An 11,448-nucleotide genomic window follows, 5' to 3' on the forward strand; every position below is an offset into this window, starting at 1 on the left:
ACCCACTGCCTCAGCTATGCTGTCTTTGACTCCTGAGAAAGGACTTCAGGTCTTCCAAGATTCTCACTCTTTTCGCGATGACTGTCATATAGAATTTTGTTCCAGTTTCTTCTAACAAAGGATTAATCTCTTTTAATGTATTTAGCTATCCAGGAAAGTGAAATGAGGGCTGTGCCAGCATCCCTGGCTTCTCTGAAGGTTATAGCCCGGATTCGGTCAATCCATCTGATTTCCTCCGAGTCGGTAGCCATGGCTGTATCTAACTCCGTCACTCAGTCTGAAAATACAAGAAATGTAAAATGAAAAATAGCTTAATAGAAACTTAAGATAATGTTCTTGGAGACAGGCTATAGCAGAAAATTTCATAACTTTCCATTTGTTCTGTGGAGGGGGGCTCTAATTTCGAAAACCCGGTTTATGTATATATATACATACATACATATATATATATATATATATATATACTATATATATATATATATATATATATATATATATATATATATATATTTCTATGCGTTCTGGTTATATTCCCTTAGATTCCAGTACTCCTAAAAATTAATCTAAGATTCAAAATCATTAGATAAATGAACAGACGACGAATAATGAGAAAAAGGAAACCTGCATTCGTGACTGCTTCGCGTGCGACCTAAACTGACTGCAGATATACGCAAAGCAGGAGTTTCTGATTCATTGTATTCACTAAACAAAATCAGCAGTGAGTCATAAGTCTAATTGTCCTATCTTATCTTCATTTTGGACATGATGTTATATTGTTAGTTCTTTTGTTTTCATATTCATGGTTTCTACATAACTTCCCTCTCAAAGCCTAATTGTCTCATCTCATCCTCATTCTATACATGATAGTATATAGCTCTGTCTTTTGTTTTCATTGTTTATGTTGTCTGCTTTACACCCATAAACACAGAAGTACTTTGGATTAAGCTTCGGGACGGTACGAAACATCTTTGGAGTCGGGTTGGCTGCCTCGAACCTCTCACTTATCCCGTAAGTTTGAACTGAGCGAGATTGCCGACTTCGAGCTCACTTATGTCTAACGTATAATTAAGAAGACTGATTACTTCTTGCTTTCATAATGAGGGAGCCGTAAGCAAGAGTGGCGTTTTTACCATAACTTACCTCGTTATTAACCGACTTTGCATTAATGTTTCAGTTCTACTAAAAGTTTCGTAGAAAATATTTTCTGGTTGTGTCAACACATAATTTTAATACTTATTTATTTGAGTATTTGCTTAAAGAATATTTTCTTTATTAATCTCATAACTGGTCTCTCTCTCTCTCTCTCTCTCTCTCTCTCCTCTCTCTCTCTCTCTCGCTTTAAATATATATATATATATATATATATATATATATATATATATATATATATATATATATATATATATATATATATATATATATATATATACGTGAAATAGTTACAAAAAAGAACCCCGATTTAAATTATAGTCGTTTTAAGCCTTGATGACGAAATTCCACAGAGTGTGACATTAGGTACGAGTATGACAAAATAAATTCAATCTAATGTTTAAAGGTAAGCTTTAAGACGTAGGATGCGCCCAAAAGTGGTTTTCCTTTGCTCCAGTTTCAGGCTCTTGAGGCCAAGTTGATATTGTCTTGATCATATTAAAAAAACAGCTTTATGGAACCTACGAACGCTTTGCTAGGTGGATCATTGGGGAAAATAACATATTTGATTTATTTCGTTTTAGTTTCATCATTTTCCACGTCGAACTCAAGGGGAACGTAAGCAGAAAATAAGAAAAAAAAAAAAAAAACAAAAAAAAAAGAGTTCATGGAAAGAAAAATATATTCTCTCTTGACTTATCATGTAAATCGTGGATGACGCATTAGCCGTTTTCCACTACATATATTTACCAACATTCTGTTGACTTCAAAATATCATTTCATTTACCTAATCCCCGAAACAAGGCAATATTATTGGAAGCCTCTTTGGAATTTTACGGATAACAATTTTCCTTCGTAACTATTTTATTTTTGTATTTTTTAGTTTTCTGTTGTCCATTGCACGATTAGGAATAAATATTTGGCTTAGAAAATATTTAGCTATCAATAATTCATACACTTGCTTCACAAAATCACTCGCCAGATACTGAAGTTTACTGTCATTTGGGCTTTCAGTTACCTCGCTCGTGCCTCAAAGACTAGAAGATCTGCGATATGGAAAAAGGTGAAAAGTTACTATTGTTTCAAATTGGATAAGAGAGGATCTGTAGAAAGATTGAAAGAATGGTAAAGACCCATTCTGGTTGATTAAAAAATATACGATATTTATTATTTTCCATTGCTGTGTAAGAAACCGTTAAATATTACTATAAATCCTGTAATATACGTCACGAGTTCAGTTGATAACTATATATGAAAAAGTGGATTCCCCTTTGCACTTTAACCAGGTCCTTTTGCAATTAATTGTGTACAAATCAGCCTTTATTAACCGATGAATTAACAAGTCTAGTTTTCGATCATTATTGGTGAATTTTTCTTGTAATGGATTAGAGGAACTCTTATGAAAAAAATTGTCTTTTTTACAGAAAATAAACATTTTCATTATGAAACATAAATGAACCATTTCTTACGTAAATAAGAAAACAAAACTGATCTTAATGGCTAAAAAGTTTTGATTAAGACAACAGAAAAGTATTAAGGAGATCCATATATGCCTATCTGTTACAGGCTGTAGTTACGGCAAGCCATTATAGACGGAAGGTTGTAAATAAACAAGATGGAAAATGACACCACATTACTTGTCGACTAATGAAATTGCGTGTTCCATAGTTTTGGTAAGGTTCCCACTCACACAAACACACACGCACACACACACACACACACACACAAAGCTCAACCCATCCCCACCTCCTACAAAGACTAAACATGACGGCAAATCAAGAAGGTAAAAAAATCATGCTATAAAGTAAAGAGATGGTTGGTTGGTTATGATTTAGCAAGCTTTGTGCCAGCACGGGCTCTTGCTGCTAGAGCAGCTCGTAAAAGTATAGAGAGAGAGAGAGAGATAGAGAGCGAGAGAAAATAAACAAACACGTATGCAGTAAGACACACACAGAGAGAGAGAGAGAGAGAGAGAGAGAGAGAGAGAGAGAGAGAGAGAGAGAGAATAATAATAACAAAAAACACGTCAGTAAGACAGAGGGTGAAAGAGAAGAGAGAGAGAGTGAATGAATGCGTGAGTTTTACGAAGGGACAGCAAGAAAGGCGCGGGCTGCGAGGTAAATAGAGAGAGAGAGAGAGAGAGAGAGAGAGAGAGAGAGAGAGAGAGAGCAACGACGGTTCGTGGGTGGATTCGAAATCGATACGGCTGTGGTTAGAGACACTTACTTATTCCACAGCGATAGCCCTCTTTACCTCTCAATAACCGAGGTTAGACTACGATGGAAGTCCAGAAACGCAAAATGTCCTTTATCTTTCCTTTATCCCGTTTTGTTTTATTCTATGCTCTGTGTAGATCTCTTCAGGAGTGTTGAATCTTATTGTATGGAAAACACTGATGAACATTTCCTTTAAAAACTTGCTAATATACTACATGGAGGGTATTTTACTTTTTATGTCATTGCTTGACACTAATCTTTATACCCCAAAGTATCTGCGATCTGTAGAGATGATACTAAAGTCTGTTTTATCAAATATTTACGCGTATTTTGCAATGGTAGAGTTTGGAAGATATTTTCTTCGTTGTGCTACTTGCAAATGTAATATAATGTTTGATAAATTAAGCTTTTTATTACAGCTTACTTTTGTAAACAACTCTGTTATTATTATTATTATTATTATTATTATTATTATTATTATTATTATTGTTATTATTATTATTTTTATTATTATTTATTTATTTATTTTTTTTTAATTTTTTTTTGCTCTATCACAGTCCTCCAATTCGACTGGGTGGTATTTATAGTGTGGGGTTTTCCGGGTTGATCCTGCCTCCTTAGGAGTCCATCACTTTTCTACTATGTGTGCCGTTTCTAGGATCACACTCTTCTGCATGAGACCTGGAGCTACTTCAGCCTCTAGTTTTTCTAGATTCCTTTTCAGGGATCTTGGGATCGTGCCTAGTGCTCTATGATTATGGGTACGATTTCCACTGGCATATCCCATATCCTTCTTATTTCTATTTTCAGATCTTGATACTTATCCATTTTTTTCCCTCTCTTTCTCTTCAACTCTGGTGTCCCATGGTATTGACGACATCAATGAGTGATACTTTCTTCTTGACTTTGTCAATCAACGTCACGTCTGGTCTATTTGCACGTATCACCCTATCCGTTCTGATACCATAGTCCCAGAGGATCTTTGCCTGATCGTTTTCTATCACTCCCTCAGGTTGGTGCTCGTACCACTTATTACGGTGCAAGGCAGCTGATGTTTCTTGCACAGGCTCCAGTGGAGGGCTTTTGCCACTGAATCATGCCTCTTTTGTACTGGTTTCTGTGCAAGTGCCGGGCATTCACTTGCTATGTGGTTTATGGTTTCATTTTTTCGTATTGCACTTCCTACATATGGGAGAGATGTTATTTCCGTCTATCGTACTTTGAACATATCTGGTTCTTAGGGCCTGATCTTGTGCCGCTGTTATCATTCCTTCAGTTTCCTTCTTTAGCTCTCCCCTCTGTAGCCATTGCCAATTGTCATCGCTGGCTAGTTCTTTAGTCTGTCTCATGTATTGTCCGTGCATTGGCTTGTTGTGCCAGTCCTCTGTTCTTTTCTGTCTTTCTCCTGTCTCTGTATATTTCTCTGGGTCTTCGTCTACTTTTATTAGTCCTTCTTCCATGCACTCTTTAGCCACTCGTCTTCACTGGTTTTCAGATATTGCCCCAGACCCCCTGCTCTGTTTTCAATGTTGACGCAGTCCTCTATACTTAGTAGTCCTCTCCCTCCTTCCTTTCGTGTTATGTATAGTCTGTCCGTATTTGCTCTTGGGTGTAGTGCCTTGTGTATTGTCATTTGTTTCCTGGTTTTCTGATCTATGGCTGCGGAGTTCTGCCTTCGTCCATTCCACTATTCCTGCGCTGTATCTGATTACTGGCACTGCCCATGTGTTTATGGCTTTTATCATATTTCCGGCGTTGAGTTTTTGACTTGAGTATCGCCTTGAGTCTCTGCATATATTCTTTCCTGATCGTGTCCTTCATCTCTTGGTGTTTTATATCTCCTCCTTCCATTATTCCCAGGTAGTTGTATCCTGTCTCATCTATGTGTTTGATGTTGCTCCCATCTGGTAGCTTTATCCCTTCAGTTCTCGTTACTTTGCCTTTTTGTATGTTGACTAAGGCGCATTTTTCTATTCCAAACTCCATTCTGATGTCCCCAGATACAATCCTTACAGTCTGGATTAGGGTATCTATTTTTCCTTGATGCTCTTACCATACAGCTGATGTCGTTCCATGAACAATCAGATGGTTGATTTTGTTGCCCTCTTTTCTTGAGTTGGTGGTACCCGGCATCCATCTTCTGTAGTACTTTTGTCATGGGAATCATGGCTACTACGAAGAGTAGTGGGGACAGTGAGTCGCCCTGGAAGATCCCTCTCCTGATATTAACCTCTATTATTATTATTATTATTATTATTATTATTATTATTATTATTATTATTATTATTATTATTATTATTATTTAATGAAATTTATTTTTTATCTAATTACATTAATGAATTCGTAACTACTGTCCATCCTGGACAATGAAACAGATTCGGTTAAATTATGTTTATATTTCTCCATATTATTCTCCTTGTGATCATTGACATACTTAAAGAATGAATCAAAGTGTAAAATGCATAGGGAATTTTTTCAAGGCTGAAGTTAAAATAATTGAAAAGACTTAGAGTTGCAACATTGATTCGAATTTGGTAGTTATTGTCCTCTGACTGAACATTATTTTCAGTTTAAAAACACTTTCGGAAATAATAATAATAATAATAATAATAATAATAATAATAATAATAATAATAATACATTATGTTATATCAATGCATTTCAGTCAGGAAACTGAAAAATTCTTTGTGGAGACGTGAAAATGTTATCCTACACCGGGCCGGAGTTTAAGAAAACGAAAAAACTTCTTCCCTAAAAATGCTAACTATTTTCAAAACTATTTTCGATATCTTAGAACTGAGAAATATGCTACAAGCTTAGTATCAATCTTTAATGAATTCAATGAAACCAAAGTTTATGACATTATACCTTATTTTTAGAATATTAATACCGAAGAGGAAAAATGATGTCTACAACCTCGAATTATTCCCTGTCTTCAGAAATTATCTATTACCAAAAAGAGTAATTTACCTTCAAGTTCCTATCTTTGTAGTTCCCGTCGTTAAACGATAATTTGTCTCTAAAAAATCTAGATTCGCCAAATCCAAAATAATTTTATGTGTCTGCATTGCAACATTGCGTGCAAGGACAAATATCGTATTCCTTTCGAACTGTATCAGAGTAAATTTTGCGTAATGCTCTACTTTAAATAAAAGTTGAAAAGGGTTCTATAAGAAATTTTGAAGAACTCCTCCAGAATCGGTTAATAAGCTTTAGTGTTCATATTATTGTTATCTCAATATCTTTATTATTAAAACAATATTTTAGATACGATTTGTTTGTTTGTTTGTCCAAATATTTTTTGAGTTACGAGTGGATTTCTACAACGATTTTACCAAAGGTTAGCATCGATAATAACAAGAAATTATTGGACTTCGTGAGATATAAATGTAACTTTTGGAGAGGTGGGAGCTTTTGATGACTGGGGGAAGGGGACAGGGTTCCAGGGCTCTTACTCAAGCTTAGAGGAGATTTGCAGTTTCCGGGACGCTCTTTTGTTGGTTCTATTGTTCATGATGCTGGATATCAACTCTTCAAAAGAAATGAATCGTTCTAATACCTAGACTAATATTTCACACCCACTTTCAACATGGCCTATAAACCTTTTTATCATCAAAATACCTAATTTCTGGATGCATTGTTGTAAATTAGCTTACCATGCTAATACAGCCATTGATAAAAAAGAGGATGCGATTAAAAAGTAGGTATGCATGCAGAAATGTTTCCTCACACTTATAACAAAAATATTGTCTGTCGCGTTTTTAGTAAAAAAGAAGAAAAAAAAAACTGACAAAGGTATTTCAAGCCTTGGAATAAACAATATATTAAGTCTTATTTCTATTAAAAAGACTTATATAACGAACATTTTGATGCTTCTTTTGATCAAACATCTAACAGACTGGCAAGAAATGTTACTTAAACGAAATGAAAGAGTTACTCTTCAAATATCTGTTTATCTCGTTTTCTATTGTATTAAATTATATACTCTATAAAAAATGAATAAAGTGGTAAACCCTTGTAATTTTGGAGTATTGCGGTAAGAGAAGATTAACTGTTTTCTCATCTTTAAAAATAGTTTTTATAATTTTCTTGTGTCAGTTCATTACTAAGTTCATTATTTAACCAGCAATCAGAATGATTAATTACTTGGCCAAGCTAGTATATATATCCACAATGTTGGCATTACTAAAGTTTGTTTGCAACAAATTTTTGCCTTTTACTTTACTTCCATGCTGCCTCATTTCTTCCATCTGGCTGTCCAATCACTCCAACTCCCTCTTTTCTCTGTCTTCAACGCTGAATAGTCAAAAGTGCCCTGATGCTTGTTTTCAGGTATAGCTGAATAAATATTTTGATTCCTTTTTCTAATGCAGCAACTGAGCACATTCTCCTCCAAAGAGCGTTCCGAAATAAAGTTATTACCTTGGACAGAAAGAACAATTGATTTAGCATATGTCGAACACTCTCCTTAGGGATTAGGAACATAGCATTATTATTTATTTAATTCCTCTTGAGTCTTACTTTCAGCATACAACATCAGTTATTATTATTATTATTATTATTATTATTATTATTATTATTATTATTTCTGTCTATCGCAGTCATCTTATTCGACTGGGTGGTTTCTATAGTGTTGGGTGCCGGGTTGCATCTTGCCTCATTAGGAGTCCATCACTTTTCTCACTATGTGTGCAGTTTCTAGGAGCACACTCTTCTGCATGAGTCCTGGAGCTACTTCGGCATCTAGTTTTTCAAGGTTCATTTTCAGGGATCTTTTGATCGTGCCAGGTGTTCCTATGATTATGGGGCACAGTTTCCACTGGCATATCCCATATCCTTCTTATTTCTATTTTCAGGTCCTAATACTTATCAATCTTTTTTTCTCTCTTTCACTTCTACTCTGGTGTCCCATGGTATGGCGACATCAGTGACTGATGATACTTCTTGATTTTGTCAATCAACGTCACGTCTGGTCTATTCGCACGTATCACCCTATCTGTTCTGATACCCTAGTCCTCTCAGAGGATCTTTGCTTGATCGTTTTGTAATACTCCTTCAGGTTGTTGTTCGTTCAACTTATTACTGCAAGATATAGCTGGTGTTTCTTGCACAGGCTCCAGTGGAGGACTTTTGCTACTGAATCGTGCCTCTTTTTGTACTGGTTCTGTCCACGTGCCGGACATTCGCTTGTAGTGTGGTTTATGGTCTCGTTTTCCATATTATACTTCCCGCATATGGGTGAGATGTTATTTCCATCTGTCGTTCTTTGGCCATATCAGGTTCTTAAGGCTTGGTCTTGTGCCGCTGTTATCATTCATTCTGTTTCCTTATTTAGCTCTCCCCTCTGTAGCCATTGCCATGTGTCATCGCTGGCCAGTTCTATAGTCTGTCTCATGTTCTGTCCTTGCATTGGTTTGTTGTGCCATTCCTCTGTTCTGTTTGTCATTCTCCTGTCTGTGATAAAAGTAGACGAAGACCCAGAATTATTATTATTATTTTTTTTGGTCTATCACATTCCTCCAATCCGACTGGGTGGTACCTATAGTGTGGGGTTCCGGGTTGCATCCTGCCTCCTTAGGAGTCCACCACTTTTCTTACTATGTGCGACGTTTCTAGGATCACAGTCTTCTGCAAGAGTCCTGGAGCATACTTCAGCCTCTAGTTTTATTATTATTATTATTATTATTATTATTATTATTATTATTATTATTATTATTATTATTATTATTATTATTATTATTATTATTATTATTTTAATAGGAGCAAACAATAATAAGAAAAAACAATAATTCCGTTTATTGTCGATTATATGTTTTTATTTTACACATTTATTGTATATATTTCTCATAATTTATAAGAATATTTCTAGCTCTAATTTGACAATCTAAAAATAATCTCGTTTTTTAAAATTTGATGTAAAAAAAAGTCTTGGTGCTGTTGGCTTTTATATTAAAACTCTCAAACAGAGACCAATCTCTAATTAAGGAGAAGTTTTGGGGCTTAGGGCTAAGGCCCTGACTTGCCAAATAAAAAAAAGAATACCGTTACCGAAAATTGCAAAAGTCCCCAGACGGTTTGGTGCCCACAGCAGTGGGTCACAATGAGACCAAGAGGCACCGAGAGAAAGAGAAACGGATTTAGCTAAGCATGTCTGGTAGATACGGTGCATAAAACAGACTAGGGGATTCGTATTGTGAAAATCATGCAATGCGTCGTGGAGCGAGGACACCGTTCAATATTATCGCAGTCTTCAAAATACGTAACATTATGCCTGTGCTGGTAGCGTGTAATTTTGCCATGAATTCTGATATAACTTCGTTCGTGGCATCAGGCATTAAAAAAAAAAAAAATAGGTTTTGTAACTGACTGCCGAACATGCGGTGTACGTATATACGGGAATTCTAACATCATACTAAAATATCCAATAATGCAGGGTCGAAGTGCGAAGAGTAAGAACTTCTGTTTCATCGAAAAGAAACCGGAAAGGAAACTATAGGGACACTAAAAAGAAACTGAAAGGAAATTAAAAAGGAAAGTGAAAGAGAACAAAGGGAAACTGCAAGGAGACTAAATGGAAAATAAAGGCCAACTAAAAAAAAAAAAAAAAAAAAACTATAAGTGTAATATATTTTCTATTTTCTAGTGTTTCCTAAATACTGGGAAATAGAAAATATATTACACTTGGTTTACACTGAACGTCTGAACATGCGATGCATCTGCACAATCTTGCAAAATGTCGTGGCATTTTGTTGCTAATGATTAATACGTCGGAGACAGAGGGGGCGTTTTAATGCTCTTTAAATATACACCATAATTTACCAAAGGTAATTCAAACATATTACAGGTTCACCTTATGTTTTATGCAATATATGACTGCGCTTAAATGCAGTGTTATGGTGTTAAGTTGACGTCAGGCTTGGAGAGAGAGAGAGAGAGAGAGAGAGAGAGAGAGAGAGAGAGAGAGAGAGAGAGAGAGAGAGAGAGAAAGTAATATCTATTTTTGTTCATTCATTTGACATGTCTAAGACTCCTTCACTCCTACCATTGCGATTCCTATTAGACTCCACAGGTTTGTTATTTTGGCGTACAGAAAAGTTAATTGGTCTTTCAAAACGAGTATTAACTACTGGAAACATTGTAAAATAAAGAGAAAGAGCGATTAAGAAAGTGAATTACTTTCGAAGCATATAAACAACTATGGCACGGGGCAACGCCGATGCAGACAGCCCTAGGCATAGTAGTGTTGTGAAGTTTCCTGAAGTGGAAGGAAAACGATGAACAAAAGCAATAGTTTTCTTAACTGAGCTAACCTAACATAGCATTAAGAGGAGGATAGCATGCAAGTACGAGGCGATTTGCGAGAATAATGAAAGCAGATGGAGCCTGTGCAATTAAACATGATCAGTAACTTCTTCCAAGCATTTAATGGTGATGGAGAAACAAAGCAATATTACTAGGAGATGGAACAGTTTACCATCTTTGAGATCAGTCCCTGATGATGACATATTTCCAACAAAGGTATTCAATTACTCAGAGAAACAGGGAGAACTATTACTTTTTGTGAAAGTAACATGTCAACATTAATATACATTTAGCAATGATTGTGTAGGATGGCTGAACCATTAGAAGTCACTTGATTTGGTGCAAAATAAGAAAATGATCCAAATTTGCCTATCGTAAGTGTTAGATCACTTCAAGTAACCTGCTTCCACATTAATTATGTCATATTCTGAAGCAATGGCTTGTAAGGTTTACTAATATATTCTTTCCCTATCCTGCCATGATCTGGAATTCCTATCCTGCCTCATAATCCATCCTGCCTTTTCTCAGTTTCTTCAGTCTAGGTCTACAAATGGGAATTAGGTCTGACGTTGAATTAGCCTTCCTAAAAAATGGTAATCTTTCAAAGCCTTTCATGAATAATAAACGTCAATTTTCTCAAAGGCTCCACACATGACTACTGCACGTTCCAAAACTTGTAATCAGGATTAATACTGAAAGGGGAATATGGGCAAAATATATGACCTTTTCAAGCCATAATCAGCTCAGAAGTCTTAAGGATCCTAATTGCTAGTGGTTACCC

The sequence above is a fragment of the Macrobrachium nipponense genome, chromosome 10, assembly GCF_015104395.2.
Source record: "Macrobrachium nipponense isolate FS-2020 chromosome 10, ASM1510439v2, whole genome shotgun sequence".
Lineage (NCBI taxonomy): Eukaryota > Metazoa > Arthropoda > Malacostraca > Decapoda > Palaemonidae > Macrobrachium > Macrobrachium nipponense.